Raw genomic sequence first — 14,201 nt, 5'->3', positions numbered from 1 at the left:
GCCATAACTACTGCCTCACCTTTCCAATCTTTGTATTTATGCAAAGCTTATATTTTAATGATTATTTTAGAGTTACTGGAAATCCACCCACATCTGGTTCCTACCATGTGCTCAGTGGTGTTCAGATAAGTACCAGATCCCTGAATTAGATGTTTGAGGGTGTGTGCTTATGCATTTGGGCAAATTTATAATTGACAATTAACCTATCATGTACAGTACCTTTGGAATGTTGGAAAAATTGAAAGTAACTCATGCAGACAAGGAAGAAACATGCAAACACATACAGACAGTGCTGAAGCCAAAATTCATCTCTCTGTTTGAGAATAAACAGCACTAACTGCAGCACTGTCATGCCTGCCAAAACTATATCTTGTATAAACCAGACCTTTTTCTTTTGTAAATTGACTTTTTTGGAAATATTTGTGCATAGTCATTCCCACCAGTATGTTCATCTCAATTCAAATGTCTTACCAAGCACTTAAACCAATGGCTATTAACCCAAAGACTCCGCCTTTTTTTTATGGGCAGCTTTAGGCAGAATGCCGCAGAACTGGAGATGGAATCATTTTGTATTGTTTGCCACAATACTTCAGAGTAAAAACAATGTAAATCCAGGTACTCTGTATTAAATATCAACGTTTTTACATTTTCTTTGACTGCTGTGGTGTTTTCCACCCATTAGATATCTAAATCTATAAATAAGTCCATCACGGTAAGGAAACAATAATCTAATAGAAAGTTGCAAAATAGGTACACACTCACACACGTATATATATATATATATATATATATATATATATATATATATATATATTATATATATATATATGTATATGTGTAAAAATTTTATGTTGCCCTATGCAAAAGCTGTTTCCCTCCTCACTCCCAATTTTATGTGCTATTCATTAATATTTCATTTATGCATTTGTGCCCTTAATTGGCATTGGGCTTACCTCTACTATTGAATTTATCATGTGTAAAAATGTGCTATTAATAAGAACTTTCTCACTTTTTGGTTTAAGTTCACATAACTCTTAAATTATTCTAGTACAGTACTAGTATTTCAAGTAGTAGTAGCAGTAGCAGTAGTAGCTAGTAGTGTCACAATTGTAATTTTAACATAGATAAGTCAGTCAGTCAGTCAGTCATTCTCCAACCCGCTATATCCTAACACAGGGTCACGGAGTTCTGCTGGAGCTGAGCCCAGCCAACACAGGGCACAAGGCAGGAATAAATCCCTGGCCAGGGCACCAGCCCACCACAGGGCAACATAGATTATAAAAATGTAATTTTTTGATCATTAAATTTTAGCTCTCAAAACTACAAGAAGCTAAATATGAACTGAATTTAACAATACTTTACTGTACTGAATAACAAGCTTATTTACAAAACTTATACAAATAGTTCCAAACTATAACGTATATTCGTAACAGAAACCTATACTCCATAACTGTACATGTTTTAGAATATACCTGGGGCTCTCAAACTTTTTTACCTCAGCTCTAGTTGTCAACAAGTAGACCACACAATAAGAAATTGACATATTTCCTTGAAAAGGAAATGTTAGACTTACTCATAAAACAAAGCAATTATGTAAATGTTTAATCATCTTTGAGATTGAACCTTTAGAAAAAAACACAAATGAATGAAGATCTATATGTGACGTGTGTCCATAAATGTGACTTAATTCGGGGCTTTACAGAGAAAATGTGCTCACATATACCAATGTCAACTAAAATTGAACTGCAGCGAACTGAACTACCATTTTCATACTATGATTTTGATTGCACTGCCTCTTAATTGTATTCTGTTTGCATTTTCTGGTCATGGCGTGTAAGGGTAGAACATACAATTAGAAGCATTGTGAAATGTTTATTGCAACTTATTGAAAATATAAAAAAAGGAATATGAGATGTTACATATAACATGCTGTTAAACACACGCCAGCATAAAAGTGTGAAGGAGCGGCCAAAGCAAATGCTTTAAAACTTGCAATAACATCCAAGAGTTGTATGAACAAATAAGGCAGGCTGCAGCTTGAGAACACCTGGAATGTACAATAGAAAAGTAATGAAATTTTAGAATGTAATCCAAGTGTAACGTGAAAAATTTAGGATTGTAACAACATATCGAAGAAGCCTTGTGTGTATGGAAAGTTGTTCCAAAATATTTGATGATTTGTTTTTCTTTGATTTTCCCATAAATTTTAAAAGTAACTTGTTTAACTGTGAATTTCTTGTGTTTGTTTTGCTACTCTACAGACTTTGATAAACCCTACCTTGCACTAAGTAGTTTCTTAACTTTGGGAACCTGGAATCGATGCAATTATGTTTTTATTTTACAAACCATTACACATCCTAAGTAGACATAATCAATAAATAATAAGACAGAGAAAACATAAAGATCAATACAGGATGATGCTATATAAACTGCAAGAACTTCTCATACTGAACTAAAGGGCCTTTGCACATGTACACAATGTGAGTGCATTTAAGTGAATTGTCTAAAACTCTAAACTACCAATTTGACAAACTGTTTTTTGTGCAGTGGTAATTTTTTGTAAAATAGATTTGTATGTTAATTCTTAATGAGATGTAATAAACTTTAATCCTTTTTAGGCTTTTCTGGATTCCATTAGATGAATCAAATTTAAAGTGTACACTGAACAATGGTTAAGGCTTTGGACATTCAAACACTGAGGATGTCGTTTTGAATCCTTCTGCTGACATTGTGTGACCATGAGCAAGTCACTTACTTGACCATGCCTGTGCTCCAATTGGAAAACAAAAAGAAATGTAACCAATTGTATCATAAATGTTGTAAGTCGCCTTGGATAAAGGCATCAGCCAAATGAGTAAATCTAAATGAATGCTTCTTCGTTTTCATCTCTTCCCACTTCTAAGAGGGCTTGATGTGCATAATTAACCCTCTCTATGCTACTTGGTCCAGGAGCTTCGCCCCAGTCAGACTGTTTTCCTTCACATCTTCATTTATTTTATTTCATCAACCTCCCTGACCTTTCCTGCTTTCTCTTCCCCTGTACTTCCATTCCCATCACTCATATTCATTGTCTCTCCTCATCACATACTTTCTTGTACTTTCTTAGATTTCTCTCCTACTTTTGTTATACCACTGATTATCTCATTTTTTTTTTCTGTCCTTTTTTGTAACTCCATACATCCATCTCAACATTCTCTTTTCTGCTACATCAAATGTCTTCTCCTTTGCTTCCTTTACTGGCCATGTATCCGCTCCATAAATCATTGTTGGTCTTACTACTGTCTTAAAAACCTTACCTTTAACCTTCACCATAATTCTTCAGTCACACAATACTCCTGATACATTCTTCCAATAATTCCATCAACATTGCACTCTGTGGGTTATCTATGCATCCAATTCTTCATCTTGAGCAACCATTGATTCTAGGTATTTAAATGCATCCACTCTTTTCAATAGCTCAATAGGCTAACTTCTCAATCCTAATTATACTTAAAACTCAAATACTCTGTCTTCTTCCATTTATCTTCAATCCTCTGTTTTTATAGGTCTCTCCATTCTTCAAACTTCCTATTCTCTTCCTCCTTTTAATTGCTACAAAACACAACGTCATCAACAAAAAGGGACTGATCTTTTATCACATGTATTACCAGATCAAGGTAATAGCTTAAGGAAGATTCCTGGTGCAGACATACTCAAACTGGCATCTTGTATTTTACCCTGGCCTCTAACCCGGGTCCTCACTCCCTCGTGCATAGGGACAATCTTCACATACTTTTATATCTCTGTACTTCTTTCTCCCTTATGCACCTCTGGACCTCTAGACATTTTCCCTATCATAAGCATTCTCCAAATCAATAAAAAATATATGCAACCCTTTCAGTTCTTATTTCTCAATTCTTTTGTATGAGCTGTTCTAAAGAAAAGATGCATCTGTTGTTCCTTTGCCTGGTATAAAACCAAACTGCTCCTGCCTTGTGGTGGTTTTTTTCCCTAAGCCTTCTCTCTGTAATCATTTCCCAGATTTTCATTGTGTGTAACATTAGCTTTATCTCACTATTGCTTCCACAACCATGAATATCTCCCTTCTTCTTTTAAATGGGTGCAATCACACTGTTCCTACACTCATTTGGTATTATCTCCTGTTCTTTTGATTCCACAACACATCTATTCCCTTTTCCTCTAAACTCTTCCAGACAGCATTTGCTATTGTCAAAATCATTCTCCCTCTTTTGTCACCAGTGTTTCATACACCCTCTTCAAAGCCTGCCTTGTGCTTTTGCCACTGCCCTGTTTGCCTTCTTACATACATTTCTCTGTCTTCCTCACTCCCATATTGGTACCATGTATTCTTTGCCTCCTTCTTAACCTTCATCAGATCCTGCACCTCTCTGTTCCACCATCACCATATTTCTTTGTCCCCTGGTGGTCTCTTTCCTGTCATCTTATCTACCACCTGTACATTTACTCTTAATACAACTTTCTTTTTCTCCTTACACCATTCCTATATATTTTCAATTGACTGTACTTCATTTAAACCTTTCTCCCTAAACCTGCTTTTAAGCCCTTCCTCTTTTAATCTCCACTACTTTATCCTTGGCACTGCTTGCTTTAATCTGATGGTCTATCACCACCACTATATGCTGCACTGGCACATTTTTCCCATTTATGACATTACAATTCTATATCTCTTTTAAATTAAATCTTCAAACTATTAGAATGTCTGTTTGCAATTTTCTTGCTTAAACAGACTTTATAAGCTGATATACTTTCTTGTCAAACAATATGTTAACCAATACTAAATTATTAGCCATGGCAAGATCTAATACCCTCTCCCCTTCCTAATTTCTTTCCCCTACTCCCCAACCTTCATGCACCTTCTCTATCATCTCTCTACTCTTTCCCATATGCCCATTTTGATCACCAAAAATAACCAATTTTTCTCTCTCTTGCATCACCATAAGTTCTTCATTTGTTTGTGCCCAGAAATTCTCCTTCTCCTCTTTCTTGTGGCCCACTTGAGGAGTATATGCACAAATGACATTAGCTTCAGTCTTGTCATGGTCCAGCTTGGCACTCATTACTCTATCACTCCTCCTGTTCACACTGACAAGATAACCCTTAGGTTCCTTGCCATTTGCTCCACTGTACAACAGCTTACAACCTCTTTCCAATTCTCTTGCCTTATTGATTTTTCATCTAATTTCCTGCACACACAACACTCCCACCTTCCCCCAAATTCATCAAATCTGCCAGTTTTCTTGCTTTCCCAGTCATTGTCCCAACATTCAGTGGCCCCACTCTTACCCTCAACGTATCCATCTCTTTCTCCTTCTTGACATTCTTCTTCTTCTTTCTTTTTCTTTACTGCCAGATGCCCTTCCTTACACTAATCCTCTCTACTTATCCAGGCTTGGGACCAGCACCAAGTTGGGCTGGTTTGCTTCCTTGGTGGCTAGATTAAAGAATACATTTAATACTGAAAATGTTAATTTTGGTTGGAATATCCTTATTACTACGGTGGGTTGGCACCCTGCCCGGGATTGGTTCCTGCCTTGTGCCCTGTGTTGGCTGGGATTGGCTCCGGCAGACCCCCGTGACCCTGTGTTCGGATTCAGCGGGTTAGAAAATGGATGGATGGATGGATATCCTTATTACAGAAGTGAAATTCCAATGACTACTGGAGTTAGTGAGGGGCAGCATTTGAGTTTACCTATGAACAAAAAAGGAAAGCTAATTCTAACACTGAAAGAAAGAAAATGTTATATATAGACATAGTGTCGCAAAAAATGGATTACATATATAGGAGGAAACATAGGTTGAGGGAGAAAAAAATAACAAAAGACAAAAGTAGGGGCAAAAAATGGCCAATCTCATTATTAAAGGAAAAATTAAAAAGTAAGAGGAACGTTTAATACTGTGTGAAGAAAATCTTAGAGTGAGCTTGGCTTCATCTGTCTTTCTAACGTCTATAGTACAGTAAATATCCATGTTTCTGCTGAGCAAATGATTATGTCTGTATACAAAAAAGATGCATTGTTGGTATTATATTTAGAAATGATAAGTTGTGTGCTGCCAAGGTGAAGATCTTGCCCAATACAGATTTCAATGCCCAGATAACCTAATTTACAAGGATTTTGGCAAATTTAAGATTATGCCTGAAGCATCAGGCTCAAAGCAGAAGCTGACTCTAATTGGATTATCTGTCACACACACATTTGTTCAGAATGAGCCGTTTTAATTCCTTCATTCAACTTAATATGCATGCCAGTAGGATGTGGGAGGAAGCACACATGGACAGAAGAAGAACTTGAAAACTTCACACAAACTGTAGCAAGGTTAGATTGTGAACCCTGGCCCCTCGAGCTGTGAGGAAGTCTAATCAATGTGAAACCCTCTAACTCAGTATACGAGTCTAAACCCATAATTCACGTTGTCAATTGCAACTTGTTTTTAGTTGATAGCACTTTTATTTATTGAGTCCATCTGCGATTCAAATTTATCTCAAACATTATCACTGAACCCTTTTGCTGTTTTTCAAACATTCTGAACAAAACTGCAGGTATCGTATCTACTGGATTCAACAAACACTTGTAATGAAATTTATCTTATTTTGCATTATTCGCAATACAAACAATTTTTTTTCTTGCTTAAGTGTGCTGGCTCACTGTGAATTGCAGATATTATGAACATATTATTTTTAATTACAATACTGAATTTGTGATAGTTACCAGATCTTATCAGTTTGTTTATGATGTTACTGTTAGCACAATGGAATACTGTACAAGGGTCAAATAAGCTATTTATCATACAATAATAAGTCTTAAACATTATGGAAGCAATGACTTTTCTATAATTCCAGATATTTGTTTTTAATTTTATTGATTTTTTTAAAATCAAATAACATTCCATACACAAAACTTAATTTTTACAAAAAAAATGATAAAAAAGGTTAGAAACAAATCAACCCCCACCCCTGAGAAAGAGAGCTATGCCAGCAGTGTAAAACTTTATGCTAGTAAAGACAAATGAATAGATAAATTAATAAATGAATAAAGATACATGGTGTAAAAGAGGAGAGAGAACCTCAATTTAAATGCTTATTATAAAATGTTATTGATTAGATCCTGCCATGTTTTGAAAAAGTTTTGTACAGATCCTCTTTTCCAGTTTCAAATAGTATATAACATCAGTTACTCACTGACTTAGAATAGGAGAGTTAGCATTCTTCCAGTTGAGCAAGATAAGTCTACGTGCCAATAGTGAAGTAACGACAATCACAGTTTGTTTGTCCTTCTCCACTTTAAGCCCATCTAGGAGTACCCCCAAACACAGCTGTTAATGGATTAGGAGGGATTGTGACACCAGGGCTGTCTGAAAGGCATTTAAAGATTTTGGTCCAGAATGATGTTAATTTGGTGCAGGCCCAAAACATGTGACCTAGTGAGGATGGAACTTAATTGCAGCGTTCGCAGGTTGGATCTTGCCCAGGAAACATTTTGGACAATTTTAAACGAGACAGATGTGCTCGGTATATAATTTTGAGTTAAATAATTGTATGCTTTGCGCATATGGAGCTCAAGTGAATTCTGTGCATTGCTACTTTCCACTCCTTTTCTGAAATGTTGAGTAAGAGATCCTTTTCCCACTGTTCTGTTGGATCTTTGAAAGGGAGGGACTGTAAAATGGTTTTATATATTGCAGAGATGCTGTCTAAGTCCTTGCGACTGAGCAATATTTTTTTCCGGTATAGAGGTAGGTGGGAGGTGAGGAAAATTGGGCAGGTTCTGTTTAACAAAGTTTCGAATTTGAAGGTAGTGAAAGAAATGTGTTGCTGGAAAATTAAATTTGGAGTGTAATTGTTAGTGTTAAACTACAGTAATTCCAATAGTCTTAAAAGAACATTTAAAAGTTTTTATATGAAAAAAAAAGCTTCCATATACTGTATACACTTTAACTGTTAATTTAACATTAACAAATCTGCAGTGTATCTTGAATCGGAGATTGCCCTTAATTAATGTATTATTGTTTTATCTTCTTTAATATTATAGTCTATTTAATATAAGGGGAATTATTAGGAATGGTGGGTGCCATTACTTTAACACAGATCTATCAGTAATTTTCTGAATGCATTTTCTTCTTTATATGTGCTTTCATTGATACATCTCTTCAAAGTCTGACTGAGGTCACAAATTAATTGGCTTTCCTGGAGACAAGAAGTTGAAATCATTGCACAGTAATAGCTTGGCTCTTGACATATTTGACCTTTATCATCATCTTTAAAATTATCTTTATTGTTACAACACATTCTACAAAAAATGTATGCAGAGTGCAATCACTGCATCATCACCGATGTGGGCATTTATAATGGACAATACTGTACATGTTTTTTAAGTATCATAAGAGTCGTGATTGTGGCACAGAGGTTCTATCTCTCAGCTCAAGGAGACAGGGTTGGAACTGCAACCCGGGGACTATTTATGTGAAGTTAACATCTTCTCCCTGTGTTTGATTTTTCTCTTCAAGATCTGGTTTAATTACTAAAAGTCTAAAAGACTTTTAAAGACTTTTAAAGTCTAAAAGACTGTCTAAAAGACATGAAGGTAGGTTAACTGATGACTCTATTATTGGGTCAGATTCAGTGAAGGTTGGCAAGGGTATAAATGTCTTTGGTAATGAATTTGTTTCCTGAACTCAGACCTTGATAAAGCAGATTTGAAGATGGATATTTAGATGAACAAGGACAGAACTGCTCATTTTCCACTGATGTTATGTCAAGAACACAGATTTCTAGCCTGCATCTTGTTAACTAAAAGCAGCATTTGTAGCAGCTGACCTAGGTGGTGATTTCTACAGTTTATTTCAATATGAGCAAAGACTAAAAAGCAGAAAACACCCTAGATAGACTTCCAGCCCATTGCAGGGCCTTACTGACTTTTTAAAATTTATAGGTTTCACAGAATGCTGAAAATCAATACAGGATACCTTTATAAATCTGTATAATAAATTATGGAATTATATTATTCACTTTTCTTTACAGATTAAAAATTACCAAAGCATCTTATTTTCCGAGTCATCTATATTTTGGTAAAAAAAAAAAAAAAAAGGAATTTTTTGGAAAAATGCATTATTAGAAGTTTTACATTATGGATTGTATCCTTTTTTTTAGCTATGGCTCCACACTCAAAAGCCTGTCCGGATGTTTTTTTTTACATTGTGAACGTCAAGACAAAATAATAAAAAAATATGTATTATGGACCTTCTTGTCTTAGGCCTGAATCTGTTTAATTTCCAGAATTCCTGCTACACCAGTTTTGTATCACCAATGAGTCTGCTATGCCAGTTTAGTATTGCCAATCTTTAGATTTTGGGAGGTATCCAGAGAACCCTCAGGAAAATAAGGGGGTACATAGGAAGAGAAATCACATTCTGCACAAACAGAAAGAAGTGGGGTTGTAGCACAGATAGACGGAAATTTTACATATTGTGCATTATCTTTTCAAATTATCAATATGAATTTTGTCTGCCTCCTATCAGGAATCACCCTTTGAAAAGGTTATAGAATCATTTGTAGTTGTCTTCGCTGATTATATGCCCTGATTGCACTCTCACCTACATTTTGGCACTCATTACCTTCACATTGTCAGGCTAACTCAGCAGTGACAGACTGTCAATATCATGAGCCTTTAAATCACCCTTGCTACTGTATCTTACACCAATGGACTGTTTATTGCTCAGAGGCACTTCAGTTGCTAAGTTAAGTGATGAAGCTGTTCGATGATCAGTTGGCTTGTCAGATCCCTGAGCATGTGCCTTAGTGTAAACCCATCTCTTGATCCAAACTCTGAAAAGATAAGTTTTCTATGGATGTCTCGTAAAGCTACAAGTATAAGACACTCAAGAAAACAAGAAAGGGCTGTGTTAATCTATCTATTGTCTCTCTTGATTTTAATTTCAATAGATGCGCAACATTTTTGTTTTCTGTTGTAGTGACTGTTTGTTATTTTATTAAGGTGTATTTCTTTTGTTCAGGTTTAACATCTGTGTAGCTGCGTTTGTTTAGGGTTTCCAAATAGTTCAAAATAGTTCAAATACAGCTACCAGACAAGCATTCCAGCACTAGTATGACTCACCATACATAAAAAAATCTCTACAGTCCAAGTGTCTTCTTTTTTAAGATTTTAATGAAATTCAAAGCAAAGAGTTCACACAATAAATAAGGGAAAAAAGTTGATAATATACACAGAAACGGTAAACTTATGGTATTCTGCTTGAGGATTACGTATATAGGTTGCCTTTCTTAAGGTTTGTATATGTTATCACATTCACCTCATCTATGTACATAATGTACATACATACATAATTGTCAGAAAATTATATGCCCTTAATGCTTATTTGTCATACAGTTCCTGTTTCTTTCTAGCTGTCTAACTTCAATCTAAGGGCTGTTCTGTTGTCACACAGATTTATCATTACGAACATTCCATTTTCTTTAACTTATACTAGGTTAAACTGAATCTTCCATTATCTATGTTAAGCTACATTATATTCAAGTTCAAAACTAAACAAATTAAGGTATATTTGCAATTGCCATTAACTTATAGGATTTGGTTCTTACAGTCTGTAAACTGTGACACTGTGGAAATTATAAATATCTAAGTAGGTTTTGCATCACTACAATGGTAATAATAATCATTGTGAAAAGATGTCTAGAAAAAAAAGATATACTGTACAGGGCTTTACTATTTGTTTTTCAGTTTTTATTTTATTTTATATTCTTAAAGTATCATAGGAACAATAAAATTAAGAAATTTGACAAATGAGAGGAGACCATTAAGTCCATCAAACTCATTTGTTTAGCTAATAGCTAAGCTGTCCCAATATCTCATCCAGACTCTGCATAAAGGATGTCAAGGTTTCTGCTTCAGCTGCATATCTTGATAGTTTGTTTCAGATTCCAAAAACTCTTTGCATAAAGAAGTGCTTCTTGGCTTTAGTCCCAAATACACTTAACCTTAATTTCCACTTTTTATCTTGAGTATGTGATTCACCATTGTGAAGTTGAAAGAATTCTGCTGCATCTGCTTTATCTTTAATATCTTTGAGGATTTTGAAGACCTGAATTAGGTCCCCACATAGTCTCCTCTGCTCAAGAGTTAACAAGATGAATTCTATGAGTCTGTCAGAGTAGGACATATTCTTAAATCCCGGCAGTTCCAAATGCTACTAATGTCTTTTTTTGTAGCATGGTGATGAGAACTGCACACAATACTAAAGATGTGGTCTCACTAGAACATTATATAGTTTCTGCATAATGTCCCTCATTTTATATTCAACAGTTTTTATGATATAATCTAACATTTTATATACCTTTTTAATTGCTGCTGTGCTTTTCCTAGACAATAAAATATAAATCCCTAAATGTTTTTCAGAGTTTGCTCCCTGTAGGAGCATCTTGTATTTATAATTGAAGGTTTCCCATTTGTAGCACTTTGTGGCTTTTTACATTGAATTGCATTTATTCACCCAGTTCTGAAGCACACCCAGGTGTTTCTGAATTTGTTTTGCTCTCCCCTCAGTATCTACCTTTCCTCCAATTTTACTGTCATCTGTAAATTTCACAAGTTTACTAACCATACTGGAATCAATGTCATTAACATAAATCAGAAAAAGGAATGGTCCAAGGACAGATCCCTGAGGGACTCCACTGGTGACCTCACTCCATGTGGAGTATTCTCCTTTTATCTGCACTCTGTGTCTTCTGTTGGGCAATCAACTTGAGTTCCAGCTTTGTAGGTTACCTCTGATACCTACAGCTTTCTAGTTATACAAGTAGGACTGAGTCAAAGGCATTTTTGAAAGTCCAAATAAATTATTTGAAAAAAAAAACTGCTTCCATATACTGTATACACTTTAACTGTTAATTTAACATTAACAAATCTGCAGTGTATCTTGAATCGGAGATTGCCCTTAATTAATGTATTATTGTTTTATCTTCTTTACTATTATAGTCTATTTAATATAAGGGGAATTATTAGGAATGGTGGGTGCCATTACTTTAACACAGATCTATCAGTAATTTTCTGAATGCATTTTCTTCTTTATTTGTGCTTTCATTGATACATCTCTTCAAAGTCTGACTGAGGTCACAAATTAATTGGCTTTCCTGGAGACAAGAAGTTGAAATCATTGCACAATAATAGCTTGGCTCTTGACATATTTGACCTTTATCTTCATCTTTAAAATTATCTTTAGTGTTAAAGCACATTCTACAAAAAATGTATGCAGAGTGCAATCACTGCATCATCACCGATGTGGGCATTTATAATGGACAATACTGTACATGTTTTTTAAGTATCATAAGAGTCATGTGATTGTGGCACAGAGGTTCTGTCTCTCAGCTCAAGGAGACAGGGTTGGAACTGCAACCCGGGGACTATTTATGTGAAGTTTACACCTTCTCCCTGTGTTTGATTTTTCTCTTCAAGATCTGGTTTAATTACCGACATCTAAAAGACATGAAGGTGCCGTGTGTTTCTTCGTGGCCGGTCCCAAGCCCAGATAAATGGGGAGGGTTACGTCAGGAAGGGCATCCGGTGTAAAATTTTGCCAAATTAATATGCGGTCAACAATTTTGAATGATCCACTGTGGCAACCCCTAACGGGAGCAGCTGAAAGAAGAAGAATATTAAATATTTACAAAATATACACTTTTTTATGTCAGACAGTCTTATGAGTTGAGTACAGCAGTCTGAATTACAACGTGCATTTTTGACATCTACAAAAATATACATGCGTTATTTAGACTGTTAGACTAAGGAGGTTGTCAGACAGGTGTCATTTTCTATTCTGGACTCTCTGTCTATGTTCTGCATTGGATAATAAAAAAGGAATGCAATAGACACAGAGCATGTCACACATGCCATACAGACATAGCTGAGAAGCAAATTGAGGGAGTCAGGAAAGAGCTTGTAACTTAGTGATAGGTAGCATTTCATTTTGCAATAAGAAGCAAAAAAGGTTTCCATATTTAAAGAGAAAAAATAATTTTATAAAGCCAGCAGTTGTCCAACAAGATCTCCTCTTATTGATACTTTTACATTGCAACATTAGAACAATTTAGACGAAAAAGGTCATTTAGCCCAAAAAAGTTCACCAGTCCTTTCCACTTAATTCATCTGAAATAACATCATGTCTAGTTTTAAAACTCCCTGAAGTCTTACTGTCTACCACAGTACTTTTTTTAATTCCATGTGTCTATGGTTCTCTGTTTAAAGAAAAACTTCCAAATGTTTGTGTGAAATTTACCCTTAAGTTTCCAACTGTGTCCCCATTTTCTTGAGGAACTCATTTTAAAATAACATCCACTGTACTAATTCCCTTCATAATTTTAAATATTTTAATCATGATTCCTATTAATCTTCTTTTGCTTATCCTGAAAAGGATCAGCTGTTTTACCTTTTCTCATAATTCTTCTCCAGTAGCCATGGAATCAGCCTAGTCTCTCTTCTGTAGAACTTTTCCAGTTCTGCTATGTACTTTCTGTAGCCTGGAGGCCAAAACTGCACACAGTACTCCAGATGACGTCTAACCAGTGTGTTATAAAGCTTGAGCATAACCTCCTTTGACTCAGACTCTGCACATCATGCTAAATAACCAAAAATTTTGTTTGCCTTCATAATGGCTTCTGAACACTGTCTTCTAGTTGATAGTGTTGAGTTCTCTGCGACTCCTTCTAAAAACTGTTTACTTTTCAGACCGCCCATTGTGTATTTCAATCCAACATGTTTACTTTCTATGTGTAATACTTTACATTTACTGACATTAAATTTCATCTGCCACAAATCTGACCAAGCCTGTATGCTATCCAAGTCCTTCTGTAATGATATAACGGATTCCAAATTATCTGCTAATCCACCTATCTCGGAATCATCTGCAAACTTAACCAGCCTGTTACTTATATTCCTATCTAAATCATTTATATATATATATATATATATATATATATATATATATATATATATATTGAAAATAGCAGCAGAACCCTAGCACTCTTAAATTCAGCTAAATATGTTAGAATTCATTGCACCATAACCCTGTGCCTGAGCAAAATTTACTATTCAGATTACTCTTTATTTTAAAAATGTTTGCACTTTTTTGCCTACATGGACCTACCATCTAGGGTCAACCTGCACCTTGTGCCA

The 14,201-nt window shown here is 35.2% G+C and overlaps 1 protein-coding gene across 4 annotated transcripts in view; it reads left to right on the top strand.

Moving 5' to 3' along the window:
- The window catches only part of syt3 (synaptotagmin III), a 151,814-nt gene that overhangs the window by 30,747 nt on the left and 106,866 nt on the right, over nucleotides 1-14,201 (top strand). For 2 of the 4 annotated variants that reach the window (XM_051933708.1, XM_028813622.2), the window contains exon 2: nucleotides 12,486-12,521. The exons of the other annotated variants lie outside the window; for them this stretch is intronic. The gene's annotated coding sequence lies outside the window, so the exon portion shown is untranslated. The remainder of the gene's footprint in view (nucleotides 1-12,485; nucleotides 12,522-14,201) is intronic. 4 annotated transcript variants of the gene reach the window in all.

Source organism: Erpetoichthys calabaricus, chromosome 11 (assembly GCF_900747795.2).
Source record: "Erpetoichthys calabaricus chromosome 11, fErpCal1.3, whole genome shotgun sequence".
Taxonomy (NCBI): Eukaryota; Metazoa; Chordata; class Cladistia; order Polypteriformes; family Polypteridae; genus Erpetoichthys; species Erpetoichthys calabaricus.
This window is presented reverse-complemented; position numbering and strand designations above follow the sequence as displayed.